This window comes from Bos grunniens, chromosome X, assembly GCF_055505025.1.
Source record: "Bos grunniens cultivar Pamir isolate PY7600 chromosome X, Bosgru_T2T1.0, whole genome shotgun sequence".
Lineage (NCBI taxonomy): Eukaryota > Metazoa > Chordata > Mammalia > Artiodactyla > Bovidae > Bos > Bos grunniens.
In genome coordinates, this window is record NC_141194.1 from 66,431,938 (window position 1) to 66,451,348 (window position 19,411).

The 19,411-nt window shown below is 40.5% G+C and overlaps 1 pseudogene; it reads right to left on the bottom strand.

Moving 5' to 3' along the window:
- The window catches only part of LOC147340640 (neurabin-2-like), a 30,810-nt pseudogene that overhangs the window by 7,467 nt on the left and 3,932 nt on the right, over positions 1-19,411 (bottom strand).

Sequence of the window (19,411 nt, forward strand, 5' to 3'; positions counted from 1 at the left end):
CTAAAACTGACTTTCATCATGACCCCGTAATAACTGTTACCAACATTCACATAGCATGTAGACGGCAATATCCCAAAATAGAAAAAGGTTTTTCTCCTCAATCTTGGTAAGCCCAGAGAAATTGTACCCAGAAAGCACTTTCCTAAACCAATCACTGACCAAGGAAATGAAGTTACCATGATTAGTTTAGACTAGGCAAAAATTATTCCAGTTTCTTTTTTTTAAAATTATTATTATTATTTTTTTACTTTACAGTATTGTATTGGATTTGCCATACATCAACATGCATCCACCATGGGTGTACACGTGTTCCCCATCCTGAACCCCCCTCCCACCTCCCTCTCCATACCATCCCTCTGGGTCATCCCAGTGCACCAGCCCCAAGCTTCCTGTATCCTGCATTGAACCTGGACTGGCGATTCATTTCTTATATGATATTATACATGTTTTAATGCCATTCTCCCAAATCATCCCCTCTCCCTCTCCCACAGAGTCCAAAAGACTGTTCTATACATCTGTGTCTCTTTTGCTGTCTTGCATACAGGGTTATCATTACCATCTTTCTAAATTCCATATATATGCGTTAGTATACTGTATTGGTGTTTTTCTTTATGGCTTACTTCACTCTGTATAATAGGCTCCAGTTTCATCCACCTCATTAGAACTGATTCAAATGTATTCTTTTTAACGGCTGAGTAATACTCCATTATGTATATGTACCACAGCTTTCTTATCCATTCATCTGCTGATGGACATCTAGGCTGCTTCCATGTCCTGGCTATTATAAACAGTGCTGCGATGAACATCGGGTACACGTTTCTCTTTCAATTCTGGTTTCCTTGGTGTGTATGCCAAGCAGTGGGATTGCTGGGTCATATGGCAGTTCTATTTCCAGTTTCTTAAAGAATCTCCACACTGTTCTCCATAGGGGCTGTACTAGTTTGCATTCCCACCAACAGTGTAAGAGGGTTCCCTTTTCTTCACACCCTCTCCAGCATTTATTGTTTGTAGACTTTTTAATAGCAGCCATTCTGACTGGCGTGAAATGGTCCCTTACTGTGGTTTTGATTTGCATTTCTCTGATAATGAGTGATATTGAGCATCTTTTCCTGTGTTTATTAGCCATCTGTATGTCTTCTTTGGAGAAATGTCTGTTTAGTTCTTTGGCCCATTTTTTATTGAGTCATTTATTTTTCTGGAATTCAGCTGCAGGAGCTGCTTGTATACTTTTGAGATTAATTCTTTGTCAGTTGCTTCATTTGCTATTATTTTCTCCCATTCTGAAGGCTGTCTTTTCACCTTATTTATAGTTTCCTTCGTTGTGCAAAAGCTTTTAAGTTTAATTAGGTCCCATTTGTTTATTTTTGCTTTTATTTCCATTACTCTGGGAGGTGGGTCATAGAGGATCCTGCTGTGATTTATGTCAGAGAGTGTTTTGCCTATGTTTTCCTCTAGGAGTTTTATAATTTCTGGTCTTACATTTAGATCTTTAATCCATTTTGAGTTTGTTTTTGTGTATGGTGTTAGAAAGTGTTCTACTTTTATTCTTTTACAAGTGGTTGACCAATTTTCCCAGCAACACTTGTTAAAGAGATTGTCTTTTCTCCACTGTATATTATTGCCTCCTTTGTCAAAGATAAGGTGTCCACAGGTATGTGGATTTATCTCCAGGCTTTCTATTTTTACAGTGAACAAAATCCTCTGGTGAGCATTTCCTTTTGTAGAGGATGAGCAAGAAATAAACTTTTGTTATACTAAGATACTTTAATTTGGGGTTTAACTATTTGTTACAATAGAATAATTAAACCTGTCCTGAGTAGTAACAGGTATAGTAACAGGGTGTATATTGTCACCCTGCCTATTTAACTTATATGCAGAGTACATCATGAGAAACCCTGGGCTGGATGAAGCACAAGCTGGAATCATGTTTGCCAGGGGAAATATCAATAACCTCAGATATGCAGATGACACTACCCCTTATGGCAGAAAGTGAAGAAGAACTAAAGAGCCTCTTGATAAAAGTGAAAGAGGAGAGTGGAAAAGTTGGCTTAAAGCTCAGCATTCATAAAACTAAGATCATGGCATCCAGTCCCATCACTTCATGCCAAATAGATAGGGAAACAGTGGAAACAGTATCAGACTTTATTTTTTTGAGTACCAAAATCACTGTGGATGGTGATTGCAGCCATGAAATTAAAAGACGCTTACTCCTTGTAAGGAAAGTTATGACCAACCTAGACAGCATATTAAAAAGCAGAGACATTACTTTGTCAACAAAGGTCCATCTAGTCAAGGCTATGGTTTTTCCAGTGGTCATGTATGGATGTGAGAGTGGGGCTGTGAAGAAAGCTGAGCACCGAAGAATTGATGCTTTTGAACTGTGGTGTTGGAGAAGACTCTTGAGAGTCCCTTGGACTGCAAGGAGATCCAACCAGTCCATCCTAAAGGAGATCAGTCCTGGGTGTTTATTGGAAGGACTGATGCTGAAGCTGAAACTCCAATACTTTGGCCACCTCATGTGAAGAGTTGACTCATTAGAAAATACCCTGATGCTGGGAGGGATTGGGGGCAGGAGGAGAAGGGGAAGACAGCGGATGAGATGGCTGGATGGCATCACCGACTCGACGGACACGAGTTTGAGTGAACTCCGGGAGTTGGTGATGGACAGGGAAGCCTGGCGTGCTGCGATTCATGAGGTTGCAAAGAGTCGGACACAACTGAGGAACTGAACTGAACTGAACTGATTCTTGAATGTTCCTGAAAAGGTAAGGACCATATCATACTATTTGTACTTTTCTAAATTCTATTCATGGATGGAGTAAACTTTACTTCTAGCTCATAGCTTACCTTTAAAAAAAAAAAAACGAAACTATTTTTTTGAATTATGAAAGTGTGATAACACATTTACAGGAGACTTGGAAAATACAGAACACAGTTACATATAGTTCCACTGTGTGTGTGTGGGGGGGTGTGTGTTAGTCACTCAGTCGTGTCTGACTCTTTGCAACCACATGGACTGTAGTCCATCAGGCTCCACTGTCCATGGAATTCTACAGGGAAGCATACTGGCGTGCATTGCCATTCCCTTTTCCAGGGAATCTTCCCAACTTAGGGATTGAACCTGGGTCTTCCACATTGCAGGCAGATTCTTTACCATCTGAGCCACCAGGGAAGACATAGGTCCACTATATATTACAATTATTTTTTTAAGTTGATAAATTAAGATTTTTAGTTGGAGTTTCAATATCAAACTCTCAAAAAATAATAGAATGAATATACAGAGAAGTAGAGGGATATAGTAGACCCCCAAAGGTCTGTGAACTAATTCAATATAAGTAAGACATAGAATTTTCACACAACAGTAGGATACAAATTCTATTCAAGTTCCCATAGACTATAAACCAGGAGACACTGGAACATATCCAGGGACATAAACTAAGGTGCAAAAGTTTCAGGGTCTAAAGGTGTTGAAATTATAGAGTCTGTTCTCTTATCACTGTGGAATTATGTTAGAAATCAATATCAAAATATATTTGAAAATTACCCACATATTTTCAAGTACAATGTGACATTTACCAAGAAAGATCTTTGACTTAGCTGTCAAAAGCCTCAGTAAAGTTAGACTGAAAAAAACACAGAGGGTGATTACAGAGAAGAAAGCACTTAAATGAGAAGTTAATATCAAAATGAGAAATTAATGTTAAGGATAATTTAAACAAAATCTTATGTATTTGGAAATTAAATGCCCACTTTTAGATTATGGGTGTATCTAAGAAGCTATAACAAGGAAAATTTAAAAATACTTGTAATAGAATGAAAATGAAAAGAGAATTAACCAGAATATATTGCATGTAGCTGAAGCTGCTCAATGCAATTAAATATACTGTGAAGTCTTAAATAAGGTATAAAAACAAATAATGAACACTAGCATAAAATTTTGTAAAATTTGAACAAAATCTGTAGTTAGTAATACTGTGCTACTGTGCTTGTGCTGTGCTTAGTTCCTCAGTCATGTCTGATTTTTTGTGACCCCAGGGACTGCAGCCCGCCAGGCTCCTCTGTCCATGGGGATTCTTAAAGCAAGAATACTGGAGTGGGTTGCTATGCCCTCCTCCGGGGGGGGGGGGGGTCTTCCCAACCCAGGGATTGAACCCAGGTCTCCTATATTGCAGGTGGATTCTTTACGGACTGAGCCACCAGGGAAGCCCAAGAATTTATCACTTGTTAATTTCTTTTTTTTTTTTTTTTTTAAACAACATAGTATTTCTTTACATTCCCAAAACTGGATTAGAAGTTTCCTTTCTCTCTGTATTCTCCTCTGGGACCCCTATAATATGAATGCTGGTGCATTTAATATTGCCCCAAAGGTCTCAGGCTGTTTTGGTGCATACAAGATTTTGTTTGTGCCCTCCAAGAGTGGTCTCTTCCCCATCCTATGGAAGTCCTGTAATCAAACCCCACTGGCCTACAAAGTCAGATTCCCTGGGGATTCCCAGTTCCTTTGCCAGTTGCCCAGGCTGAGAAGCCTGATGGTGAGGCTCAGAACCTTCACAACAGTGCGAGAACTTCTTTGGTATTACTGTTCTCCAGTCCACGGGTGGCCCACCGAGCAGGTATGGGATTTGATTTTATCGTGTTTGGGCCCCTCCTATCATCTCATTGTGGCTTCCTCTTTGTCTTTGGACGTGGGGTATCTTTTTTTGGTGGGTTCCAGTGTCCTCCTGTCAATGGTTATTCAACAGTTAGTTACAATTTTGGTGCTCTTGCAGGAGATGAGTGCATGTCCTTCTACTCTGCCATATTGAACTATAGAAAAAGCTCATAGCTTACTTTTTAAAATTACTTTACTTATTGTTGATTTTGAGTCATGTGTATGTGTGATGATAGTATTCTGATTATGTTTTAAAAGGGGAATCTTTTTAAAAAATGAATAAAAGGGGAATCTTTGCTTTTTGTACATATGGATCAGTTCAGTTCAGTTCAGTTGCTCAGTCATGTCCGACTCTTCGCGACCCCATGAATCACAGCACACCAGGCCTCCCTGTCCATCACCGACTCCTGGAGTTCACTCAGACTCACGTCCCTGAATGCTGGAGTGGGTTACCATGCCCTCCTCCAGGGGATCTTCCCAACCCAGGGATTGAACCCATGTCTGCTGCATCTCATGCATTGTGGACAGATTCTTTACCACTGAGCCACCAGGGAAGCCCATGAACCTTCTGACTGGGCATATTAGAAACTGCCTCATGCTGAGCAGGGTATGCGCTAGTCAGTTCATGGAGTATACAGAATACAACTAAATATATAGAGGTGCACATGTCAACAATGAGCCAAAATACTAATGAGTTGAAAGTGTTCCCAGTGAATGTAGCACATCCTGTTCAGCCTGTGGAAACCGAGTTGTCCAATAGAGAAATGTGCACACCTGGTCTCCCCTAAATAACCCCTTCTACACCTTAACCCTAAGTTATCTGCACTTATGCCACAAATTCCCAATTCTAGTATGTTTTGGAAGGGAACAGATGCCATTCATAGAATGATTGAAAAATGTTAGATAGTATCTGAGGATTTTAGTTAAAGATAGTAAAATAAATACCCTAGAAAACTCACAAAAATTACATTAATGGGCTATTATGAAGGCATAAATCTACTAAAACCTAGAGGAAGAAGGAAACAGTGAAGCTGACTTCACATATATGAGAAAGCTGAACCACAAGCATGGAGAAAACTGAAATCCCATTCACCCTGAGAAACCCCTGAAAAGGTCAGGAATTTGGTAACACTGAGTACTTCTAAAAGTGGGAATAAATATAGTGATAACAATGAAGGGTTGGTTGTCTAAATTTTATCCGAAATCAGTTAGATTCCTGGACCCCATGCCACAGAGCACAGCCAGTCAACTACCTTTCTTTTCCCTGGCCTAAAGATCAGTGATTCATTCCCTGGAGAGACTAATACAATTTCTGGACCAGGGAACCCTGACACAGTTGAAGTGAAGAGTATTATATTTAAAACAGTATAATTAATTTATATGAAAGTTTACATACTCAATAATAACAGCCACCTCATCCTACTCGCTGAGATTACTTCCATTTAGCTTACTACAGGGGAAATTTTGGAAGACTTGCGAGGAATCTGAATACCTCAACAGAAAAGACTAAAAGATGCAGAGTTACCCAAAGAAACATGCAGACTTACCCAAAGAAATGGAGCAATTAGAACACTCTACAGTGTAAACTAGTCTTCAAGTCCCATCTACATGCACAGAGTTTTCAGCTTTCTAGTACTCAAATCTTAAATACAAATAGACAACCCAGAATCATCATTCACTTAAGAAAATAAAAATATGAATGATATGAAAGACAGAGACCAAAATAAAAAAGCAGAGGAAGTAATTTGGAGGAAACAGAGTCCATTCATGGAAATGGAAACTTAAACCCAAGCATTCCATTTCTCTAACATTTCCTTAGCATATTTATTTCATAGTTCAGTCTTCCTCCTCTGGAATCCACTTGATCATGTTAGCAAAATCCTGAGCTGCCTCCAGATCTGGTATGTGCTAGTGTTAGGGGAAGCACACTGACTGAAACTGCCCACGCTTGCCAGGCACCATAGTAACCATTTGCATGAGTTGTTTTACGACAGGAGGTCCTGGTGAGGAACACGGAACTAATAAGCCACCACCAACTGGAAGAGTTCAGGAAAGGTCAAAAGGAGACACCACATGTCCGACCACCTCCCAGAATCTTTCTCTCTGGCATCCATCTTGGCTGAACAAGGCATGCACCACCAAGAAGGACTCTGAGTCAGAATGATTAGCTAAAGACAACCCGGAAACTAACCCTGTTACCATAAAACCTGAGACTTCGAGCTATGTGGCAGAACTGTTCTCCTGGGTTCCCTTACCCTACTGCTCTCCACCCAGGTGCCCTTTCCCAATAAAATCTCTTGCATTGTCAGCACATGTGTCTCCTTGGACAAGTTATTTCAGAGTGTTAGACAAGACCCCAGTTTTGGGCCCTAGAAGGGGTCCCCCTTCCTGCAACAAATGGTGACTCTGGCGGGGACTCTTCTTTGCTGCGACTGACATCCTGACCGCTCCGGGTACTCAGGGACCAGCTTCCCCACTGATGGATCAGACCCAGCAGCTGTGACTGGGACCCTTTTGTCCCTGGTCTCCTCCTGTCACAGACAACTGGCCAGAGTGCCCCAACTAGTAAGGAACAAGAGACTTTATTGACCTCTCTTCTTTTCCCTCTCTCTCTCCTCTCCTTAACCTTTCCTATCCTTTCCCTTTTTTCTAGTCCCCCGGTCCTGGACGCAGGAATCTGGTCGAAGGGCCTCAGCCTGAGCTGACGATTGGAGACTGATCACCTCTTGGCAGAGAACTTGAATTCTGGTTCTGTGCTGGTCTGGTTTCTGGTAGGGTCGAGTTCCAGTCCTCTCATCTCTTGAGGCCCAGGGTAAAATCCTGTAATGTCTGGGTATCTGCAGGTGGCAGGAGACGTGTGTAAGGCCACACTTTTTGCCCTCCTCTCCCGCCTCCTCCCCCTTCTTCTTTCAACCTGGCTTCCTTTCCTCCCTTTGAAATCTTTGAAGACTTGAGATATTTTCATTTACTCTGTTAGTTCTTGGATCTGAAGTTCTGTGTCTCTATGGGAGGTTTTCTGAGAGACTGCATTCTTGTATTTAAGGGAGTGTCTGATGAGAACTGCCAGGTCTATGTGTGTGTTTTAACTCTGTGTTCTGTGTTGTGACTTTTGACGGCCATTTTGCTTTGTCTGGCAACCATTTGGTTTATACCTGCCACCATTTTGTTAGAACTTGATTTTCTTTCCCTGTGCCTTGAGACCAGGGCTCTGGCTCTGTTCTCAGAAACACTTATCTAGACCATCTCTAACTACCGAGACTGAGGAAAAATGGGAAAAAGCCTTTAAATTTTTTATTTATTCCAACTGTTTTTTATAAACTAGTAAATTTTATATTGTAATATCTAATTTATGACTAAGCTTAGAAAATGAAGCTAGATCTTGCCTTGTGTCTGTCTAAGTATGTCTTGGTATGTCTTTGTCTCTGGGTAATATTTTTGAGGTTAATTTGTAAATGAGTTCTATTTAATTGGCTTAAAGAAAAGTAAGCACTTACAAATCAAATAATTCTAAATTAAACAATAAATTCCAGGTTCATGTGAACTGGGAGATATTCAGTATTAAATACCTGATATTAGTGTTTGTTTGTTGACTTATCTAATATAGACATGTCTTAGAGTAATTAACATTAAGTAGAATATTTTCATTGTACCTCGGTTTAATATATAAGTTAAATATTATCATATCTGTTACAAGTTTGTCAACAAGGAAATTACCTTGAATGAAGAAACTTCTAAAAAAAATGTAAATGAGATATGAGCTTTTAGATAAACTCTATTAAGAGTAATTATGCTTTAGGACTCACTCCAGTACTCTTGCCTGGAAAATTCCACGGACGGAGGAGCCTGGTACGCTGCAGTCCATGGGTTCGCAAAGAGTCAGACACGACTGAACGACTTCACTTTCATGCATTGGAGAAGTAAATGGCAACCTACTCCAGTGTTCTTGCCTGGAGAATCCCAGGGATGGGGAGCCTGGTGGGCTGCTGTCTATGGGGTCACACAGAATCAGATACGACTGAAGTGACTTAGCAGCAGCAGCAGCAGCAGCATGCTTTAGGAATATCTTTCTAAAATAGTCTCTCAAGATTGGGATAACTTGAAATTCTAAGGGTTGTGCTAAATGAAGTGCTGAAAGTCTATTGAATAGTTAGGTCATTTCCAGATAAGATTTTGAAACATTTACTGCTAAACACTAATTTCCTTTTACAGAGAAACTAAAGAGATTTGGGACTATAAATGAATAATATTTGGTGCCATCCTAAAATATTCTAAGAAAGCAAAAGTTTTAGAAATTATCACTGATATCTATGCTCACCAATCTATAAAATGCTGATATAAAAGATAGTTCTTGATTGCTAAAGGAAAGTAGGAAGTGTGTTTTCAGTAAAAAAAAAAAAGGTATGAAAAAATACTAAAAAGAGTTATGCGTAATCAGGATTTTCTAAAATTGGATTACAATTAGTTAGATAAACGGATTTTGTTAGGAATGACACAGCCATAGGAAAATTGGTTAGAGCCAACTAGGTTCAAGATGGTGGAGTTGACTTTCACTAGACCTTGAGCTGTATTTACACCCATTGTGACATATCAACAAGCTAAATGATATACCCATCAACATTGACTAAATCTGACCAAATGTTCTAAACCCTTTTAATTAATTTTTTTTGACAAAACCTCCTAAATAGAATTCTTTTGAAGTTCCTTTGACCTCTAGCTAACTTCGGGGTGCTTCAGAGTGCTCCTGAAACATCCCAAAGAGAGATATTAAACTAATTGTGTTTATTTGGTTGGTTAAATTACATGAAAAATATTATGAAATAATAAATCCTCTCATGTTATAATGTATGGTAAAAGTACTAATATAGATATCCTAGAAATTATGTGGAGTTCTTAGCATTCTGATGTGTCCTGGTATTCTAATGGAAAACCTGATGACTTCACAAAAGTTAACAAAAGGACTGAATGAACCAGCTAATATCCCTATAACTTTTATGGTTTCTATCTGAAAACTTATGGGTTTGAATCTTGTGTTTTCTGGGAGTAGGGAAAATCTTCCTCTCAAACTAATTATGACAGTAATTTGGTAAAATTATATGTTATAAACAAAACAAATATATTTTCTCTCTATCTGACTCCTCCAGAAATTGGAAACTCTTAGGTTTCCAGTAAGTTTATTAAATGAGTTAGGAAGATTATCTCACTAACAGGTACAAAAATCTCCAGGAATTTTTGAGACCTTAAAAAGGGGAGAATTCACCTAGATTTGTTAGGTGAAACCTGTGATAAGCCTTTGGTGTGAGTTTCCCAGCCCTGCTTTATTTTAAAAATTCAGTCTGAGACTCTATAAATGTGTCAGCGAATCAAAAAGTTTATGATCAGTTATGATTATATAAATCATCAAGCCAAAATTAGTGATAGCAGGCCTATTTTGCAAACAAGCTAGTCTTGATTTGGTTGTATTTGATAAAAATGAGGATAATTTTAAGGAGAAAAAGATGTTTCAATCAATGTTAAATCCCAGTTTGTTAATGGAGGTCTGCATCTAGTAAGACTCATTTCTTGGATAGTTCTTTGCTATTATGCGATATTAGTGTAAAATTTAATTGAATTCTTAAAGAACACCCTGTTTGTTTCTGAAGCTTATCTCAGTAATCTGTCTTTGAATGAAGATCAGATGCCTCATGACCTGCAACTAGGACTGGAAAAAGACATAATTTAAGGTTCCGTTTCCAACCTGGATGGAAGGACCTTTTTATCAGGAGAAACTACACTACACCAGGATGAGAAGACGACGACATCAGAGGCAGACAGCTTGCCCAAGATCCTGAGCCTGATTCGTATGACCATTTATAATGTTTTCTTGACTTCTTAGACCTTTGCATATAAATCACATGCTTTTCTATCATAGGCCTGATTGTATGCTAATTTTAGAAATCAATCCAATTGTTGAATTTATGACCAATTACCTGTGTCTAGTTCTGGGTTACCTTGGTAAATTTCTCTACTACAAGGTTCTAACTGGTTGGCCCTGAGAAAATTTACTTAAAAAAAAAATTATAGTCATATTCAGGTCCCTAGTGATATTACTAGATGGGATTCCCTCACCGGGCCAATTAATAATGCCTGCTCTGACTCTGGCCATAAATTTGAGTTTTCTTCTATTACTCAAGCTCAATCAGAGCAACAAGCAAAGTTTCAGCAAAGGAAAAAAATCTCCCACAATTATGGGATGGATTTATATAGATAACACCAGGCTATGGTAATTTAGGTTTAAAGTCTCCTCTATGTTGGAAACAATTAAATCATACTAAGGATAATCAGTCTAATAACACTAGAAAACTGGGCTATGTGCCTTATAGACAGTGCCAATATATAATTTCCCTGGAAGATAAAGATTTGTACAGAGTAGACTAAGTCAGATGACCTGGGATATACTGGGCTACATCCAACGGAAGCTCTTAAGTCTTACTTGTGACTTTACTAATACTGCTGGCTGTGTTATTCGTATTTCACCTGTCCTATAAAATTGCTGTTTCTTACATTGCCAAATGTGTGACTGAGGCCTCTGATAAAATAATATGTATTCCCATATGAGATGGATGATGGTAACAGTGTAACTCTATATATGGGAAGAAGCAATAAGAGGGAATGTTTTCCTGGACCAAGAGGCTAGTAAGACAGGTGATCCAGAGAATTTTGGTTACTGTTTTATGGCCTAGTCCAGTAACAGCACATTGAGTGGCCTGTCAACAAAATCTTTGCCAAACCTGAGAATGGACATTCTCAGCACCATGGGATAAAATGGTCATGAAATGCCTCCCTCAATATCATGGTTAAGTTTATGAGCAAAAAGGGGCTCTACCAACTGAAAACTGACACTTGCCATCTACGTCTACAAAGATTAAATCATGGCCACTGCAACTGCTGACCTTCAACTCTCCTGAAAGGAGTTCAGGATGAAAATCAGGAATGAGGCACTCTGTACTCTGGGAAAAACTGGCAGAACAGGCCTTCAGATAGTTAGATCTTTTCAGGAAAAGATTTTATGAGTCCCAATTCTTGCATCTTCTCATACCTAGAAAAGCACTGACATCATTAATGGTGACATCTGCTTTGGCTATTAAGGAAAATTTTACAGTTAATTTACAGAAAATTTACAGAAAATTTTACAGTCAAAATAGAGTAGCTATGGTTCAGACATCCTGAGAAATAATTAGGTGATACTATGGGTGTAATTTCAGACTAGACCTTGTATTGCTAAACACTTGAGTTTTCTGAGTCGTGTTAGGCCTGGATGCCACCATTCTCAAAACAATGTCTGTTAGAAGCTACTAACTTCAACCTTACTTTTTATAAAACTAGGCAACTGGCTACCTGGCTACAAGTCTCCCCGAAGTGCCAGGTCCAGACTGGGTTTCAGGCCTATTCTTCTAAAAAGAAATGAGATTTATTTTGTCTATTAAAATTCCAGTTATCACTCCTCCAGCTACTTCTAATTGGGTCTGTTACACCAAAATGGCAGACCAAGGGATTGAGATTTTAATTATACAAGGCTCAGATCTAGGACTTGGAACTCAGGAATACTTCCAATTCAGTGTCTATTCTCTAAGCTGAGGCAGTCCTATGCCATATTTTGACAGGAAGTTATCACAGTCATGCCCAGTTCCCTAAATTAAAACTGAGCAAGACTCTGTGGGGCTCTGGAGTACAAATCTGCTCTGTGTTCTCCATTTCTTGTCTGTAAGATATAGGCTTCATTCAGCCTTCTTGACCTTCCCTGAGTTCCAAAAGGTGGATTCAAATAATTGCTAATCGGGGAAGGGAGGGGATACAGAAACAGAGGAGAAACAATCAAATGGTGGTACAGCCTTCAGACAGGCTCCTGGTTCCTACTCAAAAACAAACAAACAAAAAAACAATGTCTTTGAGTTCTTCTATAGAACTGGGGCCCCCACCCAGGTGGAGAATGGTAACTTCAGACTGAACACAAGATTCATGGAGCACAGCTCTGTTGCCTCACCACCAACCAATCAAAAAAAGTCACAAACCCTGCAGCCCTCACCCCAAATGTTGCCTTCTGTTTCTGGGGAACAGTGATGACCATCCTGTTAGGTTTCCTGCTTGGCCCCTGTCTATTTCATCTCTGAGAGGAGCCAACAGTTTCAAACTAAATTGCTGTTATTACAAGGGTTAATGCTGGTTTCAGGCAAAAAAAAAAAAAAAAAAAAATACCTTGACTTAGATCAGGTAGAGAAAGACTTCTGCTCTGCTAGGCAGGCCTATGACCATGCACAGCAGGAAGAAGTCACAGAAGAAGGAGACCTCCGTCCCAATTCCCAAGAGGTATCTTGAGTATGAAGTCTCTGGGGGGAGTTGTTAGGGGAAGCACACTAACTGAAACCACCCACCCTGGCCAGGCACCATAGTAACCATTTGCATGAGTTGTTTTATGACAGGAGGTCCTGGTAAGGAACATGGAACTAATAAGCTACCACCAACCAGAAGAGTTCAGGAAAGGTCAAAAGGAGACACCACATGTCCGACCACCTCCCAGAATCCTTCTCTCTGGCATCCATCTTGCTGAACAAGGCATACACCAACAGGGAGGACTCTGAGTCAGAATGATTGGCTAAAGACAACCCGGAAACTAACCCCATTACCATAAAACCTGGGACTGGAAGCCATGTGGCAGAGCTGTTCTCCTGGGTTCCCTAACCCTACTGCTCTCCACCCGGGTGTCCTTTTCCAGTAAAATCTCTTGCTTTGTCAGCACATGAGTCTCTTTGGACAATTGACTTCCTAGTGTTAGACAAGAGCCCTGTTTTGGGCCCTGGGAGGGGTCCTCCTTCCTGCAACACTAGGGTCTTCCTGCTGCTGCTAAGTCGCTTCAGTCATGTCTGACTCTGTGTGATCCCATAGACGGCAGCCCACCAGGCTCCCCCGTCCCTGGGATTCTCCAGGCAAGAACACTGGAGTGGGTTGCCATTTCCTTCTCCAATGCATGAAAGTGAAAAGTGAAAGTGAAAGTGAAGTCCCTCAGTCGTGTCCGACTCTTAGCGACCCCATGGACTACAGCCCACCAGGCTCCTCTGTCCATTGGATTTTCCAGGCAAGAGTACTGGAGTGGGGTGCCATTGCCTTCTCTGAGGGTCTTCCTACCTCTACTAAAATGCTTATGTGTATGCCTTACCTCTCTCAGTTCAGTTCAGTCACTCAGTTGTATCTGACTCTTTGTGAGCCCATGAATGGCAGCACGCCAGACCTCCCTGCCCATCACCAACTCCTGGAGCCCACCCAAACCCATGTCCATTGAGTCAGTGATGCCATCCAACCATCTCATCCTCTGTCATCCTCCTCTCCTCCTGCCCTCAGTCTTTCCCAGTATCAGGGTCTTTTCAAATGACTCAGCTCTTCACATCAGGTGGCCAAAGTATTGGAGTTTCAGCTTCAAAATCAGTCCTTCCAATGAACACCCAGGACTGATCTCCTTTAGAATGGACTGGTTGGATCTCCTTGCAGTCTAAGGGACTCTCAAGGGTCTTCTCCAACACCACAGTTCAAAAGCATCAATTCTTTGGCTCTCAGCTTTCTTTATAGTCCCACTCTCACATCCATACATGACCACTGGAAAAACCATAGCCTTGACTAGACGGACCTTTGTTGACAAAGTAATGTCTCTGCTTTTTAATATGCTGTCTAGGTTGGTCATAACTTTCCTTTTAAGGAGTAAGCATCTTTTAATTTCATGGCTGCGAAGGAAATGGCAATCCACTCCAGTACTATTGCCTGGAAAATCCCATGGACAGAGGAGCCTGGTAGGCTACAGTCTATGGGGTCGCAAAGAATCGGACACGACTGAGTGACTTCACTTTCACTTTCAGTCACCATCTGCAATGATTTTGAAGCCCAGAAAAATAAAGTCAGCTACTCTTTCCACTGTTTCCCCATCTATTTGCCATGAAGTGATGGGACTGGATGCCATGATCTTAGTTTTCTGAATGTTGAGCTTTAAGCCAACTTTTTCACTCTTGTCTTTCACTTTCATTAAGAGGCTCTTTAGTTCTTCTTCACTTTCTGCCATAAGGGTGGTGTCATCTGCATATCTGAGATTATTGATATTTCTTCCGGCAATCTTGCTTCCAGCTTGTGCTTCATCCAGCCCAGCGTTTCTCATGATGTACTCTGCATATAAGTCAAATACGCAGGGTGACAATATACAGCCTTGATGTACTCCTTTTCCTATTTGGAACCAGTCTGTCATTCCATGTCCAGTTCTAACTGTTGCTTCCTGACCTGCATATACGTTTCTCAAGAGGCAGGTCAGATGGTCTGGTATTCCCATCTCTTTCAGAATTTTCCACAGTTTCTTGTGATCCACACAGTCAAAGGCTTTGGCATAGTCAATAAAGCAGAAATAGATGTGTTTCTGGAACACTCTTGCTTTTTCGATGATCAGTGTATGTTGGCAATTTGATCTCTGGTTCTTCTGCCTTTTGTAAAACCAGCTTGAACATCTGGAAGTTCACGGTTCATGTATTGCTGAAGCCTGGCTTGGAGAATTTTAAGCATTACTTTACTAGCGTGTGAGATGAGTGCAATTGTATGGTAGTTTGAGCATTGTTTGGCATTGTCTTTCTTTGGGATTGGAATGAAAACTGACCTTTTTGAGTCCTGTGGCCACTGCTGGGTTTTCCAAATTTGCTGGCATATTGAGTGCAGCACTTTCACAGCATCATCTTTCAGGATTTGGAATAGCTCAACTGGAATTCCATCACCTCCACTGGCTTTGTTCGTAGTGATGCTTTGTAAGGCCCACTTGACTTTACATTCCAGGATGTCTGGCTCTAGGTGAGTGATCACGCTCTCTAGAAGCAATTTAACTTTCTTTTAAACATTTGCATCGTAACTAAATATTTAAGAAGCAAAGACCGTGACATCTATCATTTATCCTCAAATGGTTTATTAATAATAATAACTAAAACAGCAATAATAATAGGATAAGTTATACGGGAATTCCCTGTTTTATTATTGCAATTTTTCTACAGAAAACTTAAAAGTTTCATATTTATATTACATTAACATTTACAAGAAAACTTAGAAGTTTTACATTTTTTAAAGACAAAAGGTAAAGATACATTGTGTTAGACAACACATGTGTACACACAGCCTTATGTGGGCCACCTTTCCTTGGGATCTTATTTAGATATTGCTCAGCAACAGTTCCAACTTGCTATTTGAAGCCCTCCCTCTTGAAGGTCACTTCACCCAGTGACTCTAAGGGAAAGAATTCAACTCTCTCTCATATCTCTTTCCACTTGGGAGAATATTTCAAGCACCATTACTACTTATGCTGAGTTTATCTAAATTTTTTTGCATGATTTTTCTAACAATATGGATGCCAGGGCTCAGACCTAAGGCATATTTAGATTTGGATAGAGTTGAAGTTCACCCCACTCCAGTACTCTTGCCTGGAAAATCCCATGGACGGAGGAGCCTTGTGGGCTGCAGTCCATGGGGTCGCTAAGAGTCGGACATGACTGAGCGACTTCACTTTCGCTTTTCACTTTCATGCATTGGAAAAGGAAATGGCAACCCACTCTAGTGTTCTTGCCTGGAGAATCCCAGGGACGGGGGAGCCTGGTGGGCTGCCGTCTATGGGGTCGCACAGAGTCGGGTCGGACACGACTGAAGCGACTTAGCAGCAGCAGCAGCAGCAGAGTTGAAGTTAACTTCATTGTTCTATTATCATGGAAAAGCCTCCAGAAGGTAACCAATATGAATACTGGACCCATGTGGTCCAATTGCTGCAAGGAGTTATACTCAAAGACGTATGTTCAGAACAGCTTAAATAATTTTAAAATATTTCCATTTTTATCTTATGTCCCTTTTGGAATATAGAATGGAATCCAGTTTATACCAACAATACTTGTTTATATCCTATTTTATCTTTCAGTTTTCTTACACCTCCCACCCTAATATCTCTGGAGCTGCTCATTTGCAAAAATGCCTTCAAATACTCTTTTCCCTCTCTTTCTGCTGAATATCTTTCCTTTCTTTATTATGTAGATTAGTTTAGCTTCTTCTCTTTACATACTTCCTCTTCTTGGCCCACCTTTGAGACATTGTCTTCCTCAGTTCACTATCTATTTCTGTATCACAAAAGCTCCAGAACTCACCAGGTACTGAATTGGTCTCCTGGTGGGGGCTGCTAAACTGGAAAGACTACATCTCTTTACTTCCTTGAAGGAGAGAAGAGAAGAGATTGAGAACCTTGATGCTTTATTAATTAACTTTTTGCCCTTTCACCTAGGCAATAGGAGAAAAATGCATCCAGGGACCAACCCCTAGGACAATCCATATAATTCCTCCTGGCATCTCTTTCCCCCTTGGGGCTGCTTTTAATAGATCAAACTTGCAGTAAAAATTTTTCCATATCACTCTTTAAAAGATTATTAGGTTTGAAAAGCAGAAAAATATAAAGAAGAAATAAAAGACCTAAAATTCACTGGCCAGATAAACGTCTGACAGTATTTTTTTAATTAGTGTATAATTGCTTTACAACGTGTTAGTTTCTGTTGTAGAACAAAGTGAATCAGCTACATGTATACATACAACCCACTCCCCATCCCCACCTTTTAGGCCATCACAGAGCACTGAGCTGAGCTCCCTGTGCTATTCAGTAGCTTCCCATTAGCTATCTATTTTACATATGGTAGTGCATATATGTCAATGTTACTCTCTCAATTCAACACAGTGTTGAAAAGCAGAGGCATATTCTGCTGACAAAAGTCTGTATAGTCAAGGCTGTGGTCTTCCCATTGGTCATGTACGGTTGTGAGAGCTGGACTGTAAAGAAGGCAGAGCACCAAAGAATTGATGCCTTTAAACTGTGGTGCTGAAGAAGACTCCTTAGAGTCCCTTGGACAGCAAGGAGATCAAACCAGTCAATCTTAAGGGAAATCAACCCTGAATATTCGTTGGAAGTGTTAGGGGAACACACTGATTGAAACTGCCCACCCTGGCCAGGCACCATAGTAACCATTTGCATGAGTTGTTCTACGACAGGAGGTCCTGGTAAGGAACATGGAACTAATAAGCCTTCACCAACCGGAAGAGTTCAGGAAAGGTCAAAATGAGACACCACATGTCCGACCACCTCCCAGAATCCTTCTCTCTTGCATTCATCTTGGCTGAACAAGGCGTGCACCACCAGGAAGGATTCTTGAGTCAGAATGATTGGCAAAAGACAACTCAGAAACTAACCCCATCACCATAAAACCTGAGACTTTGAGCCATGTAGCAGAACTGTTCTCCTGGGTTCCCTTACCCTGCTGCTCTCCGCCTACATGCTCTTTCCCAAAAAAATCTCTTGCATTGTCAGCACATGTGTCTCCTTGGACAATTCATTTCCGAGTGTTAGACAAGAGCCCAGTTTCGGGCCCTGGGAGGGGTCCTCCTTCCTGCAACAGAAGGACTAATGCTGAAGCTGAAACTGCAGTATCCTGGTTGTCTGATGTTAACAGCCAGCTCATTGGAAAAGTCCCCAATACTAGGAAAGATTGAGGGCAGAAGAAGAGGGCATCAGAGGATGAGATGGCTAGATGGCATCAGCGATGCTATGGACATGAATTTGGGCAAACTTTGGGAGATGGTGAGGGACAGGGAGGCCTGGTGTGCTGCAATCCATGGGGTCTCAAAGAGTCAGACATGATTAGGTGACTGAACATCAACAATAGGATCTATGCCCAGTAGTGGGATTGCTGGGTCATATGGTAATTTTATTTTTAGTTTTTCTAAGGAACCTCCATACTCTTCTCCATAGTGGTTGTATCAACTTACATTCCTACCAACAGTGTAAGAGGGTTCCCTTTTCTCCACACCCTCTCCAGAGTTTTACTGCTTGTAGTTTTCTTGATGATGGCCATTCTGACTGGTGAGAGGTGATACCTCACTGTAGTTTTGATTAAATTTATCTAATAATGAGTGATATTGAACATCTTTTCATGTGTTTGTTGACCATCTGTATGTGTTCTTTGGAGAAATATTTATTCAGGTCTTCTGCCCATTTTTTTATTGGGTTGTTTGTGTTTTTTGATACTGAGCTGCATTAGCTGCTTATATATTGTGAAGATTAATCTTTTGTCAGTTGCTTCATTTGCAAACATTTTCCCCATTCTGAGGGTTGTCTTTTCATCTTGTTTATGGTTTCCTTTGGTGTGGAAAAGCTTTTAAGTCTAATTAGGTCCCATTTGTTTATTCTTGTTTTTACTTTCATTACTCTGGGAAGTGGGTCAGAAAAAAAAAGAAAAGGATCTTGCTGCAGTTTATGTCAAAGAGTGTTCTGCCTATGTTTTCCTCTAAGAGTTTTATAGTGTCTGGTTTTACACTTAGGTCTTTAATTCATTTTGAGCTTAATTTTGTGCATGGTATTGTTAGGGGAAGCACACTAACTGAAGCCACCCAGGCCAGGCACCATAATAACCATTTGCATGAGTTGTTTTATGACAGGAGGTCCTGGTAAGAAACACGGAACTAATAAGCCACCACCAACCAGAAGTTCAGGAAAGGTCAAAAGGAGACACCACATGTCCGACCACCTCCCAGAATCCTTCTCTCTGGCATTCATCTTGGCTGATCAAGGCGTGCACCACGAGGAAGGACTCTTAGTCAGAATGATTGGCTAAAGACAACTCAGAAACTAACCCTATCACCATAAAACCTGAGACTTTGAGCCATGTGGCAGAACTGTTCTCCTGGGTT